We start from the raw sequence: 27,228 nt of genomic DNA, 5'->3' as shown, positions 1-27,228 counted from the left end.
ACACAAAGTTCAAATTGAAATGACTTATACATAATTGTGAAATTTATGATCCTTTATGGGCTACTTCAGTGCTTGGAATGAGACTGTCTCATTCAAAGAAGGACATCTGCTCAAACAAGAAAGAAACTGTCCAAGTAGTTGCTGTGGCATTGGCCCGTGAGCTGTCATTTAGTGAGGAGTCCTAACATTATGAACAGGAGCTGGAAAACAATCAGGCTCTTCCACTTCAGAGGCAAGATGCCCTGAGAACCGGCTCAGAAGCACGCCTGGAAAGGTGTCAGCCAGTCACAGAACTAAAAGCTCAACTTGCTTGAGTCCAGAAACTGAGTATTATTTTTAATAATTTTTGTAAATTATGACATACAGATTTCATTCTCATAACCAGTTCAAAAAGTGACCAGTTTTATTAGTTATTCTGAAAAGCAGAACTCTTTCTATTAATTTTATTTCGGACTACGGGAATGTAAAGCAAGGCTGGTCAATGTTAATATACAACAGAAAGTGGATTTTAAAAAGGTACTGTCGGCCGGGCACTATGGCTCACACCTGTAACCCCAGCATTTTGGGAGGCTGAGGTGGGAGGATCACCTGAGGTCAGGAGTTCAAGACCAGCCTGGCCAACATGGTGGAACCCCATCTCTACAAAAATACAAAAATTAGCCAGGCAGGATGGCAGGTGCCTGTAATCCAAGGTACTCAGGAGGCTGAGGCAGAAGAATCGCTTGAACCCAGGAGGCAGAGGTTGCAGCGAGCTGAGATTGTGCCACTGCACTCCACCCTGGGTGACAGAGTGAGGCTGTCTCAAAAAACAAACAAACAAACAAACAAAAACAATAAAAATGTACTATCCCCCAAAATCTCTCTCTTCCATTCTGATATGTAAAATCCCCCAGAGGTTCACTCCTTGACCCCTTTTAAAATATACAAATTTGCTGAAGTATACTGAGTCTTATTCATAAACAAACGAATTCATCAGAATTATTTGAGATCGAGTCTGAAAAGGCCAGGAAGGGGCACATATACATAGCTGCCACCTGAAGCTCTCCCAGAAGAGCAGGCGTGGAACGGGCTTTTGCACAGGCAGTATTTCACTATTTGTACCTGTCTGAACATTTAGGGGTTGGGGATAGGGAGGGACTTGAAAGGACAGGACAAATTCAAAATGTTCTTGCCAGAACACTTTGTGAAAAAAATAACAGCTATGTCAGTGTTTGTAGTCTGGAAATGAGTATAATGTGCAAACAATATCTGGTGAATTTTATCTAGAAAAAAAAAGAAAAGAAACATCAATAAAAATATAAAACAGCAAGTTAAACTGAGTACTTCCCAAGGTCATCTTGAGCTACTACAAGTAGAATGTAATGACTTTGATTACCCACTCTTGATTCCTCTTCCTTCCTAAAAACCTGCCTAGAGATCATTTATTTCTAGATCTCCTCAATCTACTATCTCTCCAACCTCAGGTCTCACCCGTCACAAGCCTTCCTTAGGCCTTGCTAAGGCCCTCCAGCTCACCTCCTTTATAGACCAGCTTCTGAGAGGAGCTGAGTAAATCCACGCCACCCACACCCATTCACCTCCAAACCACCAAGACCATTCTTGTTCCAGTTACTAATGACATTCTAAGATTGTCCTATAGCCAGTGGACAACACTCAGTATCTATTCAATGTACTGCCTCAGAAGATCAGAGACATCCATCCTGGACACTCCCTCCTTGGATTCCTCCATTCACTGCCTGCTGGGTCCCTCTTTTTCCTGCCTTTCCATCTACCTCTGGTAATTTCTCAGCCTTCTTCCCCTCTCAATAAAAGCTCTTCCCAGGAGATCTCATTCTCATCCACAACTTTTACCACCTATACTACCACCAATGATTTCCAGATCCCTACCTCAAACCCAAACAGCCCCTGCCTGTTGGACATATCCACTTAAATACTTCATGTGTCCAAACCATTTCTTCCCAGTTCTTTTAGGTTGTATTTCAGTTAGTAGCACCTCCACTCACCAAGTTACTCGAGACACTCAAAAGTCATCCCAGATGTCCTCCTTGCCAATGACCTTTTCTACTGCCCAAGTTCTGCGTCCCATCATTTCTCACCAGCAGGAAGTACCTAAGTAATCTCCTTCACCTGCAATCTGCCACTCTTCTATGCATCTTCTACCTTTCCTGCAGGGTAATCTTTCTAAAATGTAAACAGTCATGCTGTTCCCCTATTTAAAACTGTACAATGATTTATTCTACCTTCAGGATAGAAATGGTGTAAACATTTAGCATGGCACAGTAGGCACCTGGAACTAAGTTCTGCACACCTGTCTGATCTCTTCTGAAACCTCAGCTATTCTGTTCCAGCCCCAAACTACTTAAAACAGCTCCAAAAGTCTCCATTCAAAACTCAATACCCATATACAAGGTGCAGCTCTGCCGAGAATGCCTGGCTACCCCTACTTGTTTGTCAAGGCTCAAATGTCCTTTCCTCTATGCTTACATGGCACTCTGTGCATACTTTTCTATCAGAAGATTCACCACCATACTGCCCATATGAAACAAAAATTAACATCACATCAATGCTACTCAATAATGTCCTTACTAATCGGGGACAAACCTCAAAGTTTTTCATTGCCTCTTCCTCCTCTATTATATTAAACCTAGTATTTTGTCTACTTTTCTTTTTTTATTATTATTAACCTATTTTGTTTAATAGTTAAATAAACATAGTCCTATGGCGCTAAAGAGAAGAAAAATTGCAAAGAGTTCTAAGGTGCAGAGAGCAGAAGCAGAGAAAGAGTGGGTGCTCCCTCCCTGCTATGTGAGTGCTGAAGTCACTCACCAAGTAGCTGCTGGAGGCTGTGATATTATGAAATACATATTTGGTCTTCATCTCTGTTTCCAGACATACAGCTCTTAAAACCCTTGGAATCTCTGGAGAGATAAATGTATCCTTCTTATTTCTCCAATATGTTTATACTTTTTGGAATTAATAAAAATTAATTTTAAGTCTGATAGGAATTTGGGCCAGGTACAGTGACCCATGCCTATAATCCCAGCATTCTGGGAGGCCAAGGCCAGAGGCCTTCCTGAGCCCAGGAATTCAAGATCAGCCTGGGCAACAGGGTGAGACCTCATCTTGATTTTTTAAGAATTTGAGAAATTACGTTTCTAAAGAGGATGAAAATTGTATCCCCTTGAGAATCTTAAGAATTCCAGGGCTTGTTTCCTTTTGTGCAGACCCATGCCAGGGTCACTGCAAGAGGAGCCAGTCTGGGTGCCAAGAGACATACCAGAGGTAAGGACTGGGGCCTGCAGATGGGAGACAGGAGCTCCAAGAGGGAGAAGTCTCAGGCACCATGTGCCTTACAACTTGTAAGAAATATGTAACACAAAATGATGAGAAATTTGGGTTCCACATACAAAAAGAACAAGAAAAACGGGATACTAATTCTCAAATTATTAAATACGTTAAGCACTGGTACTTTAAATTATTAATTAACATAAATTAGCACTGTAGAAAGCTGTCTACAAAATGTTTCTTTTTCTTTTTTTTTTTTTTTTTTTTTGAGACGGAGTCTTGCTGTCACCCAGGCTGGAGTACAGTGGCCGGATCTCAGCTCACTGCAAGCTTCGCCTCCCGGGTTCACGCCATTCTCCTGCCTCAGCCTCCCGAGTAGCTGGGACTACAGGCGCCGGCCACCACGCCCGGCTAGTTTTTGTATTTTTTAGTCGAGACAGGGTTTCACCGTGTTAGCCAGGATGGTCTCGATCTCCTGACCTCGTGATCCGCCTGTCTCGGCCTCCCAAAGTGCTGGGATTACAGGCTTGAGCCACCGCGCCCGGCCCCAAAATGTTTCTAACTAAAGAATTAAGTAAAACAGCTTAATTCACATTCAATGGGTAATTAAATATTAGCCATTTTACAATATTATAAACTCTAAGGCTATACATCATCCTAATTTTGGCCTAAAAGATGTCTGTCGTAGTAAATTTTATCCAGAAAAATATGCATCATCTCAAAGCACATGCCAGTCTCATAGTTACCTGATATATGTGGTTTTTTTACATCTAGAATTTCTTCTACTTGGGAGCACTTAATAATCAAAGAGGGGACCAGGTGTGGTGGCTCATGCCTGTAAACCCAGCACTTTGGGAGGCCAAGACAGGTGGATCATCTGAGGTCAAGAGTTGGTGACCAGCCCGGCCAACATGGTGAAACCCCATCTCTACTAAAAATACAAAAATTGGCTCATGCCTATAATCTCAGCACTTTGGGAGGCTGAAGCAGGCAGATCACCTTAGGCCAGGAGTTTGAGACCAGCCTGGCCAACATAGAGAAACCTCATCTCTACTAAAAACACAAAATTAGCCGGGCGTGGTGGCACATGCCTGTAATCCCAGCTACTCAAGAGGCTAAGGCAGGAGAATTGCTTGAACCTGGGAGGCGGAGGTTGTGGTGGGTTGAGATCGTGCCATTGCACTCCAGCCTGGGTAACAAGAGTGAAATTCCGTCTCAAAAAAAAAAAAAAGAGAAAATAGCCAGGCATGGTGGTACGTGCCTGTAATCCCAGCTACTGGGAAGGTGAGGCAGGGGAATTGCTTGAACCCTGGAGGCAGAGGTTGCAGTGAGCTGAGATCTCACCACTGCATTCCAGCCTGGGCAACAGAGTGAGACTGTCTCAAAAAAAAAAAAGAAAAAAATATATTAATAATCACAGCGGGAACTCAATAAAACACACCTTTAGAAAGGTAGATTATGAATTCAAAGATCTAAAGGAATAGCAAAATGACAGTTGTATATAAGCACAGATAAATGAAACAGAAACTGCGAATCCAATGAGCAATGGCTATTCCCAACAGCAAGAGGAAGAAATTATGACTCAGCATGTTATGCAACCAATAGGATCAGATACTATTTTCAGTTTCATACCAGGAAATGAGCCAGGCATGACAAAGAAGATAATAATCCTTTGAAATGCTCCCAAAAATATAATTAAAGCAAACAATTAAACAGTTTGCTATTTTAAGAGAGAAAAAAGCAACTGTAAGGAAGGCCTCTGGTTCACTTCAGCAGTCTGTAGGACCTGCAGCCTACAATAACTAGAGTCAAGGGATTACGAAAGCGGGGAAGATTAAAGTATCTACTTTCAGTTCTCAGATAAATCCAACACATAATATAGGTTATTTGTATGTTTCTGGAAAAATATGAACAATCTGATTATTAAAGGAAAACGTTAGTGTCAGATGCATTTTTTTTGTTTTTGTTTTTGTTTTGCTTTTTTTTTTGAGACCAGAGTCTCTCGCTCTGTCACCCAGGCTAGAGTGCAGTGGTGCAATCTCGGCTCACTGCAAGCTCCCCCTCCCAGGTTCACACCATTCTCCTGCCTCAGTCTCTCAAATAGCTGGGACTACAGGCACCCGCCACCACGCCTGGCTAATTTTTTGTGTTTTTAGTAGAGACAGGGTTTCACCATCTTAGCCAGGATGGTCTCGATCTCCTGATCCCGTGATCCACCCGCCTTGGCCTTCCAAAGTGCTGGGATTACAAGCATGAGCCACCGCGCCCAGCCCCGCATGATTTTAAATTTGGTTTTGCTTGAAGAATAGTGTTCCTACAGAAAGCAGTGAAATCAAGCATTTCAAGGGAAAGGCCCTATGTAGCATTATGCTTTCAAGAAGAATAGAAATAACATCAAAGTTAACTGAAAATTACAATAAATACCTAATTATCTTTCATTTTGGCTAAAACTTCACCTTCATCCTAATGTATATTCTCCCATTCCCATCACTGAGTTTTTTTAAAAATCACAATAACAAAACAAGCCCTGAGTGAAGCCTGCAGGCTGGCTGGGCCATGGCTCCCTGGAGGCCCACACCAGGGTCATGGCTGCAAACATACCACGGGTGAGAGATGGGAGTTCAAAGAGTGAGAAGTCTCAGGCACCACAGACCTTAAAAGGAGCACATACCCAAAAGCCAAAGGTAACCGTATTCAAATATGACACTTCGATTCTAGCACTAGGTTAAAATCTAAATAACATGGAAAAACTCTATAAGCTGTTGTGAAGAAAAACTTACAGATGAAGACCAGCAACATTCCTTACAGAAGGGGCCATTACACCAAGAAAAATTGCTGAAGGCTAGCATTCCCTCTCACATGCTTTTTTATACAAGCCCATCACAGTAATTTCAGGCTGTATGGATTCATACAGAAAAGAGGACTAAATTTACTTTTTCACTAGGAAAAAAAGAGAAAAACTGCCTAGAAACAGTGTAAAATAAGTAATCAAATCCCCGATTTAACTAAAACCACAGGCATGTGGGCAACATGGAATAGGGTCCAATTCCTCCCTAATACTGCGAGTGATGCAGAGTAAGACCATGGGTGGCAACAGCATGAGGACAGCCTCACTGTAGTGCTGTAGATTTTATACTCAATGATGAAGGCAGAAAGTGCAGTGCTGTAGATTTTATACTCAATGATGAAGGCAGAAAGTACTTTCCTTAACTCTTAACAGCACCTTGTACCTAAAGCTTATAAAAAATATATAACACAAAATGACAAGAAATTTGGATTCCACATACAAAAAGAACAAGAAAAATGGGATACTAATATTCTCAAATCATTAAATAGGTTAAGCACTGGTACTTTATTAATTAACATAAATTAGCATTGTAGGAAGTTGTCTACAAAATGTTTCTAACTGAAGAATTAAGTAAAACAGCTTAATGAAGTAAAAAAGCCAACAAAACAAAGTACAGTGGTTTCTTGAGCTTTCATAAGCAAGGACTGGTGGAGAGATATAATTTAAAACTTGTGCACCAAGTAACAGAGGTGTGAGTAAATCTAAAATTATAGTAGGCTCCACTTACGTGTGCTTTCACTTTTTGAGGTTTCAGTTACCCATGGTCAACTGCAGTTTGAAAATATTACATGGAAAAATCTGGAAAATTTCAGCAATACATTACTCATTTGGAAAAACTCAGTAATACCTTATTTTAACACCACACTAGGATATTATTTCCTTTAGCATCTTTAAAACAACATGATAGAATGTTTATAAAACAATCTGATCTGATATAAATCAGATGGTGACTTCCTTAGTCAATTAGAAGAGAATACCTACAATTTCTTTAGAAAGCAATTCATACATACCTATGTCCAGGAAAAGTTTTTTAAAAATTCAGTTATTAGAAAAGATCTATTCTTTAATACAACTGAGGGTCAACAACGTAACTACACCTAAGCTTATTATCTACTTTATTACTAACACCCAAGCCAGAACATCACAGACATAGTCTAGTCTGAGTTCAGGGATGTTCAATTGGTATACTATGCTTATGCTGACACTTCATGTCTCAACAAATTAGTAAACTGGCAAAGTCCTATATTCAGTCACTGCTTCATCAAATATATGCCAGACACCATGTTGAATGATTTAAGCAAAGCTACAGAATGCAACTGTGGGGAGCTGAAATGTCAAATCCTGGCGCAAAGCCCCCACTGTTACCACTGTGAGACCTGAGAAAAGTTGCTTAATTTTTTTAAGCCTATCATTTCCCTATTTGTCTTCCTGTATGTTTATGTATCTAGCAAATACTCAAAAAGTTTTTACTATGTGTGGCCACTGTCCTAAGAATCTTACAAATATTACTTAAACTTCGTATCAGCCTTATGATGTAAGAACTCATGACTTTCAACTTATAGATGAGGATCCACTGAGGCACAAAGGAGTTGCTGTTATTTGCCTGGTACAGTCTGAGCACAGGCTGTCTGGTTTCCAGGTTCTGCTCTTAACCATTACTGCCTATCACTAGTTATCACACCCCAGATCCCCAACGCTGTAAGCCATACTCCCATCCTTCCCCTAAGGGCTTGTGACCGTGCACCTGAGAAAAAGGGAAATGCTGAAACTTGCACACTGGCTCTGTGCGCCACTAATTCCTTGAGACCTACAGCAACACCACAGTTCACTGGGTTCAACTGGGGAAACCTAGGGAACTGGATGCAAAGCACCAGTCAGCTGACTGTAATCGAGTTCTGACTTGAGTTTTCTCTGGAAACCCCCAAACCCACAGCGTGGCAATGCCTCTCAGTACATGACTCTATAGACTATTAAAATAAAAAGGGCCAACCCCAGAATATCTCCTTCCTACCAAAATTCCAAATCACATAAACACTCCTAAGGGAAATGCACAGATGACAGGCTGGCAGGGAAGCCCATGCCCACTCAGCAATCTTATCTGAAAGGTTACACTTACTAGCAGAACTGAGTAATGACTTCTGTTGATTGCTGCTCCACATGTAACAAAACTCTTGGCATTTAAAATGCTGCTTAACATGGCAAATGCAGTAACTTCTATTTCTGATGAAAAGATAACATACCATAAGTAGTTTACTTTCACTTGGCAGGAAAAAAAAACCCACCATTATTGCCTTGCTTCATGAACTCTCAGGCTCTGTAACTTTGTTTTTTAAAGTATGGTTTGTTGCCGGGCGCGGTGGCTCAAGCCTGTAATCCCAGCACTTTGGGAGGCCGAGATGGGCGGATCACGAGGTCAGGAGATCGAGACCATCCTGGCTAACACAGTGAAACCCCGTCTCTACTAAAAAATACAAAAAGCTAGCCGGGCGAGGTGGCGGGCGTCTGTAGTCCCAGCTACTCGGGAGGCTGAGGCAGGAGAATGGCGTAAGCCCGGGAGGCGGAGCTTGCAGTGAGCTGAGATCCGGCCACTGCACTCCAGCCCGGGCGACAGAGCAAGACTCCGTCTCAAAAAAAAAATAAAATAAAATAAAATAAAGTATGGTTTGTAGAACAGCAGGATTAGCATCACCTGCAAGCTTTTTATAAATGTAGAATCCCAGGTCCTATCGCAGACCCACTGAAACAGGACCTACATTTTCAACAATGTACATTTTAACCCAGGTGATTTATACACACAATACAGTTTAAGGAACTCTGGATACTTAGCTAATCCACAAGGAACTTGACAATCTCACCATCCATAGGATAATATGCTGATCCACTATATTGAAAATGCTACTGAGGAAGCAACGGCCATAACTGGATTCATAAACGTAAGGGTAGTGAAGACTTAACACACAAATGTCTGTAGCAGTTTTACGTGTAACAGCCCAAAACTGAACACAATCCAAATGTATTTCATGTAGTACATCTGGGCAATGGAATACTACTCAGCAATAAAAAAGAACTATTGATTAAAAAAAAAAAGCTAGTGGAATACGTACAAAAATTAACACACACTGTTGCATTTACATGAAATTCAAAAATACGGAAATTATCGAGATACAAGTTCAGTAATTGCCTGAGGATAGGTTGAGGGTAGCAGGGAGGGGCAAAAGAAAGAGACAGTAAAGGTACCTGAGGAAATTTCTGGAGGTAATGGACATATTCATTATCTTGATTGTGGTGCTGTTTTCACAAGTCAAAAGTTACCAAATTGTACACTTTAATATGGACAATTTATTTTATGTCACGACACCTCGATAAAGCTATTTTAAAGAAGTATATGATCTAATTGATCTGAAAATCATAAAGCCAACAAAAGAAAGCACACTGGTTTCTTGAGCTTTCATGAACAAGGGCTGATGGAGAGATATAATTTAAAATCTGTACACCAAGTAACAGAGGTGTGAGTAAATCTAAAATTATAGTAGTCTCTCCTTAAGTGCAGTCTCACTTTTTGAGGTTTGTTACCCATGGTCAACCCCAATTAAAAAATATTACATGGAAAAGTCCAAAAATAAACAACATATAAGTTTTAAATGACACACCATTCTGAGTAGCATGACAAAATCTCGCACCATCCTGCTCCATCCCTTCTTCAACACAAGAAGGGTGAGTATAGTGTGGTAAAATATTTTGAGGACAGACTACATTCATATGACTTTTATTACAGAATATTGCTATACATTGTTCTATTTTATTCTTATTGTTGCTAATGTTACTGTGACTAATTTACAAATTAAACTTTATCATAGGCATGTATGTATAGGAAAAAAACAGTATATATAGGTTTGGTATTATTTGTGGTTTCAGACATCCACTAGGGGTCTTGGAGTGCATACCCTAATAATAAGGGGTCAACTACTGTATAAAGAAAACACTAAGAAAAAAGGGTGGGAGAAGAGAAAGGTGGGAAGGAAGAATTTAAAACAGGAAATATATAAATTCTGCCATCGTTCAACAGAACTTTCTAAAGAAACAGTGGATCAAGTACACTACACAAGTGTAATAATGACAACAAGGTAGTACCAAAATACAACCCTTAACATTATTAGAATAAATCCACACACAGAACAAACCAGAGAAGCACCTAACATAGTTAAGATTATTTTTAAAATGTAAAATCGCCAAAATCAGAAGGCACAGAAAAGCATAATGACAGGCCTAATACCAAACATATCAACATATTTAAAGAAGCTGTATCCGTCCACTAAGAAAGAGATTAGCCAGGCAAGGTGGGCTGAGTAGTCCTAGCTACTCAGGAGGCTAAGGCAGGAGGATCGTGTGAGCCCAGGAGTTCACGGCTACAGTGAGCTATGGCTGTGCCACTGCACTGCAGCCTGGGCAAGAGAGCGAGACACTGCTTCTAAAAACAAGAAAACTATATACTGAACTATGATTCAAAAGGAGTGGGATGTTAATAACTCATAAGAGAAAAGAACTGACTCTCAGATGCTTGTTTCCATTCTCCACCATTCTTGGTGAGACGATAAAACTAAAATTAAGATCTGTAAGTCACTGCGCCAGAAACAAAGACAGTCAAGTGTTCTACCAGTTGATCTTTCACACGCCATCATTCAGTACTTCCAACTTCTAATAATTACATCAAATTAGGAATATAAAAAGTAAAATATATGCTGGATTGAATCTAATAAACTACATTAATTACATACTTTTAGAACAAACAAAAAAGACACAGTGAACATAAACAAACAATTCAGGTCAACTTGGTGGACTAACAAAAAAATTCTGCAAACTTTGAAAATGTTCTTTATTAAGCAATTTTTTTTTTTTTTTTTTTTTTTGACACGGAGTTTCGCTATTGTCACCCAGGCTGAAGTGCAAGGGCATGATCTCAGCTCATTGCAACCTCCACCTCCCTGGTTCAAGTGATTCTCCTGCCTCAGCCTTTCAAATAGCTGGCGTTACAGGTACCCGCCACCATGCCCAGCTAAGTTTTTGTACTTTTAGCAGCAATGGGGTTTCACCCTGTTGGCCAGGCTGGTCTCAAACTCCTGACCTCAGGTGATCCACCAGACTGGGCCTCCCAAAGTGCTGGGATTACAGGCGTGACTCACTATGCCCTTGTTACTTTCAAACAAATCTTTCAAAATTTTAATATCTAATATAATCAGTCCCAATAGATTTAATGCACCTAGATAAAAAGTTTTTGGGGTGTTCCGTAATTTTTAAGAGTATAAGTGGATCCTGAGACCAAGACATTTGAGAACCATGCTATTCTGTAACCTGCCTGTGGGATTCTCAATGAGACAGCAGCCTTCGGTCACTGGTGGTGACTGCAATCCCCACAACCCCTCCTTAGGCTGTCTCTGCTCCAGTAAATTTGTATTTGTGTACATGCACAATTGTCTACAAGCTAAAAAAGTTTTAAAAATATAACTGACATCCTTTCTCCATAATGAGTTTCAGGTTTGGGTGAAATGGAAAATTAGTCTTCACAAAAAACTCTCCTTCAGAAAAGGAAATGGAGAAAAATTAATCCTGTTTACTTCACAGCTGGCCTCCCAGGTGACCTAGAGCAAACTGCCCCACTTCCCCTCAAAGTCTCCTCTGTAAAAATTTTTATCTTAAATTTTAACTTTTATCTTAAATGTATTACGTTAAAAATTGCTGGCCAGGCGTGGCGGCTCATGCCTGTAATCTCAGCACTTTGGGAGGTGAAGGTGGGTGGATCACCTGAGGTCAGGAGCACCAACCCATGAGGGATCCACTCCCATGACTCCAACACCAGGCCCCACCTCCAACAATGGGGATTACAATTCAACACGAGATTTGGGTGGTGCCAAATACCCAAACTGTCTCAAAGACCCAGTAGTCAGTTCTTACCGTTCATCTTACTTGGCCTGTCAGCTGCACTTATTCACACTCTCCTTCTTGAAACATTTTATTCACTTGGCTTTTGGAATCCTGTTTTCTTCCTAATGTGGTATATGAACACCATGGAATACTATGCAGCCATAATAAAAGAATGAAATCATGTCTTTTGCTGCCCCATGGAGCTGGAGGTCATTATCCTTAGTGAAATCACTTGTAAGTGGGAGCAAAACAATGGGTATACATGAACATAAAGATGGAAATAACAGACACTGGGGATTCCGCAGGGGAGGACAGTGGTGAAGGGGGTGAGAGATGAAAAATTACTGATTGCATACAATGTTCGCCATTTGGGTGATGGGTTCACTCGGAGCCCAAACCTCACCATTACACAATATATGCATCTAACAAACCTGCACATGTACCCCCTGGATCTAACATAAAATAAACATGAACAAGTAAGAATATTGTTTTCTTCCTACCTTCCTACCCTCGCTGACCTTTCTCGATCTACCTCTTTCACTCCAGCCTCTAAACATCACAATGCCTCACAGTTCTCAGACTTTTTTTCTCTCTACAGTAACCCCCTAGGTGTCTCATCCAGTGGTCATGGCTTCACATAGCATTAACATTCTGATGACTCCCAAGTTCACCTGGGTCAATCCGCCTCAACTCCAAATTCATCTGCACGTGGATGTCCACTAAGCATCACTACCTTCACACATCAGACTTGAACTCCTTAGCAAGACCTCCCATCCCAATCTAGCAAAGGATCAGTCGGCTGTCCTAATTTACCATCACAACAGACAGTCCAACTGCTCCACTCATGTTCATTCCATCATTCTCAGTGATGTCCTAAGAGCAGCAGGAGCTTGGGGAGAAAAGACAGAGGATCAAACTCAGGCAAGTTCAGCAGGATTCTTGGAATTTTAGGTAGCGGCAGACAGAAAGGGATTGCAGGAGAAGGTTCAGCCTGAAGATAAGATGAAATAATTACAGTATGGCTAACATGTTTACATCAATAAGATATAAGCCAATTTGCCCTTTCAATCGGGTACCCACCATGTGCTCATTACTAGATCCTAGGTATAAGTGAAGAAAAAAACCAACTCATGGTTCTCGCAATGGGGAGAGATGGAAAGTACCAGATGGTAGAGAGAATCCACATTTTCTGATTCCACATCAAGAGATCAAGATCAATAAACTTACACCAAAATAATTCAAGAGTTCATCACATTTTAATAATGTATAAAATTTAAACTGTCTACAACAAAATAAACATCATCCTATGGAAATATCTTTGAGAAAATGTTAAACTGAGCAGATCTTGTGACATCCTCAGAGTATCATTACATTCTGAAATATAATGGAACTTCAAGCTTAAGAGAAAGATGACAGAAAGATCGGTCATGTGGTTACCAAAACATTAAAGAACACTCATTTATACAAAGAGAGCTAGGCTAGGACAGGAAGAGTTTGATTCCAATATTAAACCTCTGCAGAAGAGAGGTCAAGATAAAAGTTTGATACGTATGTGCATCTATTATACTGTAGTGGGTCTGTTAATTATTAGTGACTTGTTTCGTGTTACTTTGAGCCTTTCAATAATAAAATTCAAACGTATCCCAATTCTCAAACTGAAAGACACGCTAACAAAAAAAAAAAAAAGAGAAGCACTGCTTGAAAAGAGGTTTATACCATAAAACTTACATTGGATTTTTCATACAGAATTATTTCATTCAGTTATACAAAGATATTCTTTGTATTTCACAGAGAGAGCTTTTTTTCACAGAAAAATGCACATGGACAGTAGATTTTCAATCACATGAAGAACAGATAACCAGACACTGAAAATTTCCAAAATTCTTTCTTTCTATAAAACCTTATAACAAAATGTTAAGAAAAAAAAATTGTTAAACAGATGAATTTTGTCAGCTGCCCCTTTTACATAATTACATGTATTTCAATTCAGCTTTGTACTTACACAGCTAAATTAAAGCTTTTGCAATTTTATTTCATCAGATAAAGAAAAAGAAGGTACAAATGCTGGCATTTTAAAGGATTACTGTGGAAGATCATTTACCAAAACATCATTGCCTCACACTAAATTCTGTAATCTAAAATCTAATGAAAACTTATTTTAAATATTTCTTTATCATTAGGTAACAATTCTTTGATGTCTCAACTTGAGAGAACTAGGTCTATCCCTTCAGAGTTTCCACTTAGAGAATTCTAAAAATGTTTTCTATCTCATCATGAAATATCATCTAATTTAAATGTTACTAAAGGCAAGAATGGCCCTCAGTGAGGTAATTAACATGTCCATTCCCCATATTCTATACTGCTAACATGCACAACGTGGGTCCCAATAGTGATGTCAACATTGACACCACAAACTACTGGAAGGAAGGTGCACACCTGGAAGCCCTAGAAGGAATGGTAAGAAACAACAGCTGTTAATAGATCCTGATAATTTCATTGCTGTGTAGCCTTGCTGATGCCTAATATTTCAAAATAATCAGTTTACTGCTTCTAACCCAGGCAACCTAAACTTGAAGAGGGAAGGGGACTTGTAACAATGATTAACATTTTAGAAATCTAAAAATTCACCATTTCCTTTGAATGAAACAAATCAAAAATAGTCATATGACTTTTTTTTTAATAAAACAACAAAAGAACTAAATTTTATTCTAGGATTTGAGTTACTGTTTAAGAACAGACTTTTTAAGATACTAGGAACAATAAAGTAAATTTGGTGACTCTGAATGAAATACAGAACTGCTTTCTGATCTCTATTTTAATAAAATAGAAGAACTTTCAAATAAGCCGTGTCTTTAAACTGCTTATAAACTCTCTTTCATTAAAAATAGAGTATAGGAAATCACGGCAAAGAGAAAACACATTTGCCTTTCAGATCCCAGCAATTCTCCAGTTGTAGAAAATGTAAATATAACAGGAGGCAAGAGGGAAAAGTGGTACCCAACAGACAGGGGTGAATCCTGATTTGTATCAGTACTAATACTGCCACAATTTAAAGATCCCTATGGTTCAACAGCCAGCTCACAAAATTTCTGAAAATTAGGCTGGGAGTCATGGCTCATGCCTGTAATCCCAGCACTTTAGGAGGCCAAGGTGGGGGGATCACTTGAGGCCAGGAGTTCAAGACCAGCCTGACCAACATGGCGAAACCCTGTCTCTACCAAAAAATACAAAATAGCCGGGCGTGGTGGCTCACGCTTGTAGTTCCAACTACTCAAGAGGCTGTGGTGGAAGAATCACTTGAACGCAGGAGGTGGAGGCTGTAGTGAGCCAAGATCGTGCCACTGCACTCCAGCCTGAGCAAAGAGTGGGACCCTATCTTTTTTTAAAAACAAACAAACAAACAACAATTCCTGAAAATTTCACAATCACCTGGAGTTCGTGTGAGCAGGCCCCGGCACACCACTGCCAAGGCATTTAATTACTGGACGGTCTGTATATGAAGCAGCCCCATAAGTACTGTCAGAGACAAAAATCTAACAAATCAAGTTATAGATCCAATTGCCTTTTATTTGTGATTCATGAGTCAGGGCAGCCTCCATTCTACAAAATAGAATAAAAGCTCCCATAAGGCAATGGCAGAACAGTGGGTTTTGTAAGGTAGAAACAAGAAAATAGGACAAGAGGAAAAAAAAACTTAATTGGTTAACAGGTTACATCAGGCTTTGCCGGGGGGAGGGAGGGGATTGTTTCTTTGGCAAGGGTTAAAGCAGAGTAGACTTTCTTACTAAGCTGACTCAGGTAGACTGGAATCTCCTGTTTTCAGGAAAAACTGGTCTGTTTTGGAATCCGTCTGCTTCCTTAATAAAGTTTCAGTTTGATTATGTGGCATTTTGCAGGAGCGACTATCTCGATTTAATCTGGTCTGCTGGGGTTTTGAGCAGGAGCTCAGTCTGAAACAATGGCCTCTCAGCATTTTAACAGTACAATGCAGGATCCTCCACCATCAGTATCCATGAACATCCACTGGCCACGTCACTTCCTCCCAAGGAAAAAATAAGCCTAGAAGCTCTTCTCTCAGAAAATGAACAAACTTTATGAGAAGAACTAGCGAAAAGAGGGCCAGAAAAAAAGATGGAGGCCTCTGTGCAGTATCTGAAAACCCTTTTTCTCCCCACCGAGACCGAGTCTCACTCTTGTCACCCAGGCTGGAGTGCAACAGCACGATCTCGGCTCACGGCAACCTCCGCCTCCCAAGCTGAAGCCATGCTCGTGCCTCAGCCTCGCCGGTAGCTGGGATTACAGGCACACATCACCTTGCCTGGCTTTTTTTATTTCGAGCAGAGATGGGGGGTTCACCATGTTCACCAGGCTGGTCTCAAACTCCTGGCCTCATGTGATCCACCCGCCTCAGGCTCCCAAAGCGCTGGGATTACAGGGATGAGCCACCGTGCCTGGCCATAAATGCATTTTGTTAGACATGCAAAAGGATTTTTCTCTCCCATAAAAGAGAAAAAGTTTTAAGAAAAGTTTTAAGGTCAAAAACCTTAAAATTAGGGGGCCACGAACAGTGGCTCATGCCTGTAATCATAGCACTTCAGGAGGCCAAGGCGGGAGGATCACTTGAGTCCAGGAGTTCGAAACCAGTCTGGGAAACATGACGAAACAAAAACCACAAAACTTAGCTGGGTGTGGTGGAGCCCATCCCTGCTACTCGGAAGGCCGAGGTGGGAGGATGACTCGAGCCCCGGAGGTCGAGGCTACAGTGAGCCGAGATCGAGCCACTGCACTCCAGCCTGCGCAACACAGGGAGACCCTTTCACAAAGGAAAAAAACCAAAAACACCTTAAAACCAAGAGCCCAAAAGCTATTTTTCTAGAAATGTAAAATCTTGGCTTTCCTTGAAAATAATGAGAAATTAAAAAAAAATTCTAAGCCCCTCAACCAACTGAACTGACCTTCTTTTGGCCAAGGGGACCACAGAGACACCTCAGAGGCTGAATTCCTACCTATGATGTGATGGGAGGTCAGACCATCTCCCTCAATAGCCGTCTAATGGCTATTCTGTTTAACAGGCTAAAGAGAAACCAGCCCTTGCAAGATGCCACTGCTGATTTCAACCAACAGCCTGAATGCTGCCCCGCCCTTCTGTGGTTCTGTCACACCAACCAACCAGTATTTCTTCCTGATAAGAGACTACCAACCACAGGGTGGTTCTGGCCCATCTACAGAGGAGGCGCAATGAGGGTTTTTGTGTCCTCTGCTTCTTCTTTTTTGAGACAGAGTCTCGCTCTGTCACCCAGACTGGAGTGCAATGGCATGATCTCGGCTCACTGCAACTTCCACCTCCCAGGTTCAAGCAATTCTCGTGCCTCAGCCTCCCTAGTGGCTGGCACTACAGGCTAGGATTACAGGCGTGTGCCACCACGTCCAGCTAATTTTTTGTATTTTTTTAGTAGAGACAGGGTTTCACTACGTTGGCCAGGCTGGTCTCGAACTCCTGACCTCAGGTGATCTGCCCGCCTTGGCCTCCCAAAGTGCTAGGATTACAGGCATGAGCCACCGCACCTGGCCCTCTGTTTCATCTTTTGACATCAGAGGGACCAAGACTCCATCCTCAGATCGCGTTCTGGCTGCTATTTGTTAAACATGGGTCCCACAGAAAGGCCTGAAGCTCAAATGCGCATGTGCCTGTTTCTCCTTTCATAAATATTCATGACTCCTCCTGCAGCTTACTGACTATGTATACCTGGCCAACCTGCTCAGCATACATTTCTGTTCCCTTTATCCCACCTTCAAAGTGCCAGTTTCTGGATTCTGACCAGAGGCTGTGCTTCCCAGCATGTGGGAATGGCCACCTTGCAGGCTGGAACCCTTTATGAGACATAAAGCTCTCCTTCTTTCGAAAGTTATGAACCTTGTCATTCTTCAGCTGACAGTGAGAAAGAAAAAAAACATTCAATAAATAAGAAATGTCTGCAGGTTTCAAGATAGACGATTCTTTTAAAACCTGGTCTTATCTGGCACATATCAAGAATATATTCATATACATGTAAAAAAGCATAATCATCATAAACTCCGACACAATCACCACTCAAAGCTAGATCTAGGTCAGAACTAACACCTGTCTGCCACTGAGCTCTTCAACTATCTTTCCACCTGAATTCCAAACCAAAGATAACCATCCTTGTAAAGTCTGTGGGTGTATATGTGATTTCATTACACGCTTACACATCCGTAAACACCAACTGTTTAGCTTTGAATGCTATCAGTTTTATAAAAAATAAGTCATACTTTTAAATCAACATTATGTTTCAAAGATTTATCCATATTGGTACATGTGCGTATTTTCATTTATGTACACTGCTCTCTACTATCCAATTGTATGAATATATCAAACATTTTTCCATTCTCCTGTCATAGAAATTTGGTTGTTTTTCAGCTTTTTGCTATTAACAATGTAAGTGTCCCTAGGACACATGTGCAAAATTTCTGCAGAATAATGTAGTTTCAAATCCAAGTAGCAACCCATTCATGAGCTAGTCAAGATGAAGAATTTTTTTTAACGACATAGGGTAGTATCAAACTGGAGTGCACAGACAGAGGAACCATAACCTTTGATACTCTCCCACCGCATGTGTTTACTGGGCCAGTGTGTAGATATATTTCTTACTACAGGTCCAATAAAAACAGTCCTTAAGTTATCCCTCTATGTAAATACCCCTTAGAAAGTGAACTACCGAGTCTTAAGGAATGTGGATATTCAAATTTGGAAGACAATATCAAATACTTTTCCTAAGCAGTTACACCAGTTCAGCTCCCATTAGAAGCTTTCTGCCTGGTAATCCATTTAACTCACTAACTCTTAGTAAGACCTGGCTTAAGAATTTTCGGCTAATCTGGTGGATGTAAAACGGCATCCTACTGTGGTCTTAGTTGCACGTCTATAACTACTTCTGTGGCTGACCGTCTTTCCCTATGTCCGCCCTCACTCCTGTACCTTTGTGTGAAATGCTTTTCTGTTATGTCCTCTCGCTGACTTCAAGGCTGTGCATACATATGCATGTACTGATTCCTGTATGCACTTACCAATGCACACATGAATCCTTTGGCAGCTGTGTGTTTCAAGTATTTTCTCCCAGTCTGTGTCTTTTCTTTCTACTTTATTTACAGTACCTTTTCATGAATTGATGTTCTTAAGTTTAATTTGGTAAAATTGATCACCGTTTCCTTTTATGTGTCATATTTTGTGTTTTAAGAAACTCTTCTCTCTGTTAAGATCATTAAAGTTTTACTTTCCACCTCTAAACCTGTTAAGTCTTTGCCATTTCCCAGCGGTCTGCAATGGTGCCTCTGTCACGTATCAGCTTCCCCACTTGGGTGGTCTGTTTGGGGGTTCTATATTTCAACCCAATGGTGTACTTATTTATCCCAAAGCCAGTAACACACCGCCTTCACTTCTGTGTCATGATAATAAATCTTGAGTGCGGAAATGGCAAGGTGCTTCATTTTCTTCTTCTTTATGAGTGTTTGGCTATTTGGGGGTCTCCTTTTGCTCATCAAGTCCCTCACAAGATCAATACTGAGAGTCGAGGTGTGATTACACTGAATCACACCATTTGTGAGAATCATCTTTTTAATACTACATCTTCCTATTCAAGAGGATAATTTGTTCCCATTTATTTTTTTAAACATCTTACAATAAAGTTTTATAATTTCTCCATATATGCTACATGTATTCCTAAGACTCATTTGTGTTCTTGCTTTCCAGGGTATCCTTATTTGACATCTTCCGTCTATTGTTGGTATAAAGAAAGGTAATTGATTATTTTGAATATGGATCTCATTTCCAGCCATCCTGTGGCACTCTTACTTCCAATAATTTATGGTTTCTTTCAGCTTTTTGATGGAGACAGCCATACCACATGAACTCTGCTATTTCTTTTTTGGTCCTTATGTATTGTTGTTTCCTGCCTACTACACAAACCAGGATTTACAGAATAATATAGAACAGAGGTGGTGACAGTGGGTCCTCCTGTCTTGTTCCTGATTTCAGGAGATGACTTCTAATATTTTATTATTAAGAAAGAGATACCTTTCATCAGGCTAGGGAAGTTTCCTTCTATTCCTAGTTTGCTGAGAACATTTTCCATGAATACATGTTGATATTTCTCAAATGTTTTTTCCCCAATCTACTGAGATACACACACGATTTTATTTTCATTGGCTAACGAGTTAAAATTTAATATTTTCCAGTGGAAACCACCATTGCCTTCCTGGGAAAGCCCAATTTGGTCTTTTGTTACAACCTGCTGGATTTCATGTATGCTCACAAGTGAGGCTGCCTCCTCCTATTCCTTTCTTCCATTGTTTCTCTCGGATTTAGGTATAAAGATTACACTAGTCTGAAGCAATGAGTTGGGAGTAAACTCTCACTTTACTATCCTGTGGAACTGTCTGTATAAGATTGTAAGAATCTGTTCCTTATGCATTGGGTAAAACATCTTAAAAGTAAATCTCTATCATCAAAAAACTGGGTCTGGTGCTTTCTCTGTGAAAAAGTTTACTGTAAGAACTGGTTTGATCACTTCAGTGATTATATGACTGTAACCAAGCAGCTTAGCTTCAAACTGCATTTAAAAATGTTTTTTCCTTTACTCTTTTCACCCCAGTCTCAAGACGTAGCTTTGAGACAAACTACAGATGTGTTTTCTTTTGTCTTTAAATACAGCCTCGGAATGTGCTTTAAAGCTCCACTCCCCTCCTTTTCCCACCTTATGCTTTCATGCCTGAAGCACATGTATTTACCTGGATGCTTGTTAAGCTTACACCATGCTCACTTATCTGGTCATGTGTTTCCTTAGAAGCTTCAGGGGCCAAATCATGAAGCAAACCAGGCACCTCCAGAATTCTCTCCCTAGCAGGAGATTACTTCAAGGCCAGAGTTACTCCTGGCTAGAGACTGACAGCAAGATTGACCGCGACTGATTCGGCCTGGTTGGGCCCAAGATGGTGCTGGCCCCTTCACCAGATGGAACAATTCAGGATAAGCCATAGGAGGAAGTTATGCCGTTGGGCACCTCCCAGCCCCCTTGCCTCTCCTGCATTCCAAACCCCTCTTCTCAAATCCCTGCACTCTTCACAAATTGGAAAGTGGCAGTTTTTGGAAAGGATTCTGGCCACTTTCTCCCTTGCTGGCGAAGATTAATAAAATTCACACTCTTTATCATACCTCACTCGTTATTTCGGCTTCTTTCTACAAGTGGCGAGAAGCTGGACCCTCTTTTGGTTATATGACTATTCCAGCCCATGATTTCTTCTTGAGTCAGAAGTTTCATATTTATTGGCATAAAGTTTTTTCCCAGTATTTTCTTATCTTTACAATCTCTCCTATATCTATAAACACACCTTTTTTCATTTGTAATACGTATTGTTAAACACTTTTTACTCCACTGTAAAGAGCACGGCCTTGTGTTGATCCTATGCACTGCATCTCTGTCTTCCATTTTACTCATTTCTGATCCTTGTATTGTTGCTTTAGTTCAACATTCTTTGAACTTAAAGCCTTTAAAAATCTTTTTAAGGTAATGCTTAGCTATTTATCGTCAGTGACATCTCCTTGCCAACTCACGGATTTAATGTTGTACACTCCCCTCAAGTACTGTTACAGTAGGTAGCTAACGGGACACCAGCAGAGCTGGAGAGGGCTCCCCCCAAAACACACACACCAGGAATGTCGGGTGACCCTATGATTGTCAAGTGGCTGTTAACTGTCTCTCTAAAATAATAATTGGTCACAGCCAGCGCCAGAGAAAGGCAGTCTCCTGGAAATAGCAGGTATTTCCAGATAGAAATACCTGAAACTGGTGATCAGGAGCTTCCCGATAAGATCTCAGGAGCTGGGCAAGTGCACTTGAGCATGCGCACTGAGAGGCAAAATGGCGGATGACCTCCCTGTAGGAACAGGGGACCGCAAAGCGGCAAAGCGCCTCAAGCAGGCAGGTCTACAACTTAGTAAACACACTGCACATGCAGCCCCTCCCAAGGGCTGGCAGGCCACTGCGCATGCAGACAGCCCACCCCAAAGGACGAATCACAGGAGACGCCACAGACGACCCCGGAAGAATGCCAACATATAAAACCCCAATTCAAAAGGTCAAATGGCGCGCCTGCTGTCTCAAGTTGCCTACTTGACCCTTGTGCAAGTTCCTCTCGTTCATGCTCTAGAGCTCTTTAACAAACTTCCACTCCTGCTCTAAAACTTGCCCCAGTCTCTCCTCCAGCCTTATGCCCCTGGGTCGAGCTCTTTCTTCTGAGGAGGCAAGAACTAAGATAGCTACAGACCCCTACAGATTCACTGATGCTAACATACTTGTACTGCACGACATGGATACATCACAGCTAAACAGCACCACTTTAATCAAATCTATTTGGACATGTTGTAATTTTATAATCATTCAGTTTTAGTATTCTTTTCCATTATAGTTTCTTCTTTGACCCACGAGCTGTTCAGCATTCTCACTTTACAAATATATGGTTTTAAAATCTGTAGGTATGGATATCTTGTTTCTGACTGTTAAAGCAAACGAAATATGGCCTTAGAAGGACTCTGTACTTCTATACTTGTGGATGAACTGCAACCTAACTTAACAGGTAGAAAAGACAGAAAACCTAACTTAGGAGTATGCCCTGTAACAGTAGCTGAGGCTTGGCCAATCCCAGCAGCCATACTTCAACCACTCATACACTGCCCAGTGTTCAAACTGTGTTCAAATAAGGCAAATGCTGAGCTGTAACCAATCCAGCTGTTTCTGTACCTCATTTCTGATTTCTGCATGTCACTTCCTTCTTTTTTGTCTATAAATCTGTTCTAACCACAAGGCATCCCTCTCTCTGAATGTACTGTGATTCTGGGGGCTGCCCAATGCATAAATCGTTCACTGGTCTATTAAACTCCTTTAAATTTAATTTGGCTGAAGTTTTTCTTTTAACATAACTTAATTCCATCGTAGACAGAAAATATGGTCTCTATACACCAATTTTCTGAAATTTAACAGAGACTTTAGGGTCCTGCACGTGACCCATATTTTTAAACATTTCGTGTGTTCATGAGAATATTTAAGTTGGGGGTTGAGTCTATTAAATCAAACTTGATAATTATGTTGCTCAAATCATTGAAAAAATTTTATTAACTTTTATCTTTTTGACCTTATGGTAAATTGAGGGAGATGGGTCAATAATTTTGTCAATGATAATAAATTACCAGTTTATCCATATCATTTTATTTGTGTATCTTGAGACTTTTGTTTTTAGGTGCATACAAGTTTAAGGGTATGTTTCTTGAAAAACTGAACCTTTTATCACATGCAGCAACTCTCTCTCTAGTAATGCTTTTTATTTTGAAATGTATTTTGACCAGTATCAATACTGATATATCTTTCTTTTGGCTAGTAATCTTCAGGTACAAAAAGAGGTATCCCAGATGTGGCTATTATTAACAATATTCAGCTGATGTCAATTATTTAGTCAAATCTGAACATCTATGTCTTTAAACAGCAAGTTTAATCAACCGACATTAATCGTGACTACTGGACTTATTTCAACATCTTACTATTCAATATGTTCTAAGTTTATGCTATTTTTCTCTTTACATTTTTTAAGATTGGATGAACTTACCTTTGGTTTTTGTTTTGTTTTTTCTTACTACTGCCTCCACCACCTCCCTATTCATTTGCAAATTTTATGTTCCTTTCTTAGTCCCCGAATTTTATCAAGAATACAGAACCCCTAGACGCAATATTTTAAACTCCCTATCAAAGCAAAGACCTTAAAATTAAAACTTTTATGTCTCCAAAAAGCAAAACCCAATGAAAAAGATATGAGCCAAGCATGCATCAAGCTATTCAAATTAGAACTGAAGTGAGATTTCTTGAATAAAAATAGATGAATTAATTCCAAACAACAAGAAAAATGAAGATAGAAGACACATGACATTTGAAGAAAAATCAGACCCACTGTCCGTTTTAGTACAACCTGTGAGCTAAGAATGGTTTTTACATTTTTAAATGCCTGGGGAAAAAAATCAAAACAAAAAATTGTTTCAAAATACACAAAAATCAAATGAAATTCAAATTTTGGTATGCATAAATAAAGCTGTATTGGAACAGAGCCACACATATTTGTTGATACATCATCTATGGTTGCTTTCATACTATAAAGTCAGAGTTGCATAGCTGCAACAGAGACCATATGGCCCCATAAAATCTACAATATTTACTGTATGACCCTTCAAGATAAAGTCGGCCTGCCTGTGATTTTTAACATATTAAATAAGTGGATTCTATTAAGATACTATTAAGACACTTAGTTTCCACATATCCTTCAAAATCTCGGAATCATCACAGTAAGTCTACTGTAATGTTATAATAAAAAGTATCATTAATAAATATGGAGGAACTCCCAAGAAAAAATGGAGATAAGAACTAGTCCAGAGGCCGGGCGCGGTGGCTCAAGCCTGTAATCCCAGCACTTTGGGAGGCCGAGACGGGCGGATCACGAGATCAGGAGATCGAGACCATCCTGGTTCACACGGTGAAACCCCGTCTCTACTAAAAATACAAAAACTAGCCGGGCGAGCTGGCGGGCGCCTGTAGTCCCAGCTACTCGGGAGGCTGAGGCAGGAGAATGGCGTAAACCCCGGAGGCGGAGCTTGCGGTGAGCTGAGATCGGGCCACTGCACTCCAGCCTGGGCGACAGAGCAAGACTCCGTCTCAAAAAAAAAAAAAAAAAGAACTAGCCCAGAAAAGAAAAGCTACAGCTATGATCACAAAAAAGAAAATGCCACTGCAAACACATAAAGAGTTCCAGAAAAATCCCAATTTCAGAATCCACAGAACAGAAAGACACTCTGGACCAAGCATCAAGGTAATTCGAACAGTGAAACCAATCTTAGCCATCCCCGTGCATATATGTAAACTTACAGGTAGCATCAACATTTCTAAAATCAAGCTCTCTGACCAGCTTCCAAACAAAGTTCATGCTCTGCGTCAGAAGGTACATAAACATGAGGCTGAAGCTGGGGAAAGAAGCAGGGCCTAAGACAATACCAGCACAGAACGAGAAGAGGCAGAATAGACAGCTAAGCCAAAAGCCATTATAGAGATTAAAACATGTATTTAAAAAATTTTAATTCTAAGAAAGTGAGAAAACAGAAACAAAACCACACAAGATGCAAAAAGGTGTTAAATGGTCAAATTCTACAATTCTTTCAAGTAACATGATTTGCTCTGTATATAGCACAGAAAAACATGGAAAGCTTTTCACCTCATTCTGTGAAGGCAAATAACCTTCACACCAAACCAAAAAAGAATAACACAAAACAAAATTAAAAGCTCAATCTCCTTTATGATTATACCATAAGTACTTTGCTGAATCCAGCAATATGTATTAAAAACCAACACCACCCCTAACCACAATGACCAGGCAGGGCTTATTCTAGTAATGTGTGGCCACTGCAGCATTAGTAAATCTATTAACACAACTCTATAATAAAGGCTAAATAAGGCAAATGCTAACATACATCAATTATAATCCTGATGCATATTTTAAAAGCATTTGACAAACTTTAACACTTATTCTTGATTAAAAACAGAAATAATCTCCTAACAAGTTGAAATAGAAGAGAACTGCCTGAATATCATAATCACTGGCAAAATAATAAAGGCACCCACCAAAGTCAAAGAAAGATAAGGATGATCACGCTCACCTTAACAAATAAACACTCTATGAGGGACTGAACCAATATGAAAAAATATGAATATGTAAGGTTAAAATGTTGGGGGAGGAGATAAAAATTGCATTACTTGTAGGCAATTATCTATATTGTACTTTACAACTGAAAACACAAGAAAATTAGAGAAGAACAATTAACACAAGTAATTATCCAGCTGACATGATATAAAATAAGCACATAAAAGTTAACTTTTAGCCGGGCGCGGTGGCTCCTGCCTGTAATCCTAGCACTTTGGGAGGCTAAGGCAGATGGATCATGAGGTCAAGAATTGGAGACCATCCTGGCCAACATGGTGAAACCCCATCTCTACTAAAAATACAAAAATGAGCTGGACGTGGTGGCACATGCCTGTAGTCCCAGCTACTCGAGAGACTGAGGCAGGAGAATCGCTTGAACCTGGGATGCGGAGGTAGCAGTGAGCTGAGATCGTGCCACTGCACTCCAGCCTGGTGACAGAGTGAGACTCTGTCTCAAAAAAACAAGTTAATAACTTTCCTACAGACTATAATAACAAGACTGCAACAGAAACGAGGGGAGGGTCTCATTCAAAGGAATAAATGCTATAAAATAGCTAGGAATACATCTGAGGGGGAAAGAGATATAAGACTAAGACCAGTGTGCAGAAAAGTATAAAACTTCCTTGAAAGACATTAAAAAAATGAATGACCCCAAAAAATAAGAGCCATGCACACTATGGAGAGAAAGATTTACTATCATAAAAACGTCAAAATTTTCTTAACAAAATTTATAAAATTCCAATCACAGTTGCAATACAGAAAATTTTCCCCTTTGCCTTAAAAAATAATTCTAACTTCATTTGGAAAACCTGATGTGTGAGAATCAACAGAGAAAACCTTCAAGGAAGAAGAATAATAAAGGGAACCTAACATCATCTAGATATTAACAGTTTTAAATTTAAAGATACTGGAATCAAATTAAGCACATTAGAGGGCAATATCTATAACACATTTAAAAACAAAGAATATAAAAATGCCTTTTAAATAAACAAGTAGTTACTAAATAATCCAAGGAGGATGAAGGATGTGAAAAGGCAACTTACAAATGAAGAAAAGGCCAAGCAATGCAGCTCATGCGTGTGATCCCAACACTGTGGGAAGACAAGGGAGGAAGATCGCTTGAGGCGGGAGTTCAAGATCAGCCTGGGCATCACAGTGAGACTCCCATCTCTACAACAAAATTAAAAATCAGCCAGGCCTGGTGATTCACACCTGTAGTCCTTAACTCTTAGGAGGCTGAGGCAGGAGGATCTCTTGAGCCCAGGTGTTGGAGGTTACAGTGAGCTATTATCACACCACTGCATTCCAGCCTGGGAGATAAAGTGAGACCCCGTCTCAAGAAAAAATCAAAAATTTAAAAAAAAAAAAAA

At 40.2% G+C, this 27,228-nt stretch overlaps 1 protein-coding gene across 1 annotated transcript in view; it reads right to left on the bottom strand.

Moving 5' to 3' along the window:
- AUH (AU RNA binding protein/enoyl-CoA hydratase) overlaps positions 1-27,228 on the bottom strand; it is a 143,329-nt gene that overhangs the window by 73,505 nt on the left and 42,596 nt on the right. The window lies entirely within an intron of this gene.

This window comes from Colobus angolensis, unplaced genomic scaffold (assembly GCF_000951035.1).
Source record: "Colobus angolensis palliatus isolate OR3802 unplaced genomic scaffold, Cang.pa_1.0 Scaffold272, whole genome shotgun sequence".
Classification (NCBI taxonomy): domain Eukaryota; kingdom Metazoa; phylum Chordata; class Mammalia; order Primates; family Cercopithecidae; genus Colobus; species Colobus angolensis.
Note: the sequence above shows the minus strand (reverse complement) of the source record. Positions and strands in the feature narration are given on the sequence as shown.